General features: G+C 42.6%; 1 protein-coding gene across 1 annotated transcript in view; it reads left to right on the forward strand.

Annotated features, from left to right (window-relative positions):
• Nucleotides 1-524, forward strand: part of BEGAIN (brain enriched guanylate kinase associated) — a 59,341-nt gene that overhangs the window by 24,442 nt on the left and 34,375 nt on the right. The gene's annotated exons all lie outside the window — the stretch shown is intronic.

Here is a 524-nt window from a genome sequence, read left to right on the forward strand (position 1 = left end):
GGGGGTGGGGGGGTCATTACATGATTTATTCAAATGTGTGCTAAAACCCAACTTCAGGATTTAAAAAAAGAAGCCTTTTCCACTCAACAGCATCGTGTCAATGTTCCCTCCTAATAACTTTAACACAGCACTCATGTGACTTCTATTGTCTTCGCAGTTCTTTTTTAATTCTTTATTGACTGAAACAGTGTCAGAATTCACAATAAGTGAGCGTCTTCGCAGTTCTTAACCAAGTGGCGCCCTATAGATGGAGAAGAGAAGCGCCTGCACATATCCTCCTGGGATGGGAAAAGAAGGGAAATAGAGACACTTGTAAGAACTAAGAGGGGAATTCCATCATTTTGCAGAGATTTACTCTCACTTCCTGTTGTGTCTACAGTACAGGAAGTGAAGGGGTTGGGCTTAGCCACAATTCACGTAAAATCAATTCCTTAGTGACATCGTGAAACCAGAATCAGAGAGGAGCACAGAGATCATTTTCTGGGTAATAAAGGGCCCCCTGCAGTGTGTACTCGGGACTTTTA

This window comes from Nanorana parkeri, unplaced genomic scaffold (genome assembly GCF_000935625.1).
Source record: "Nanorana parkeri isolate BGI_ZX_2015 unplaced genomic scaffold, ASM93562v1 scaffold1906, whole genome shotgun sequence".
Classification (NCBI taxonomy): Eukaryota; Metazoa; Chordata; class Amphibia; order Anura; family Dicroglossidae; genus Nanorana; species Nanorana parkeri.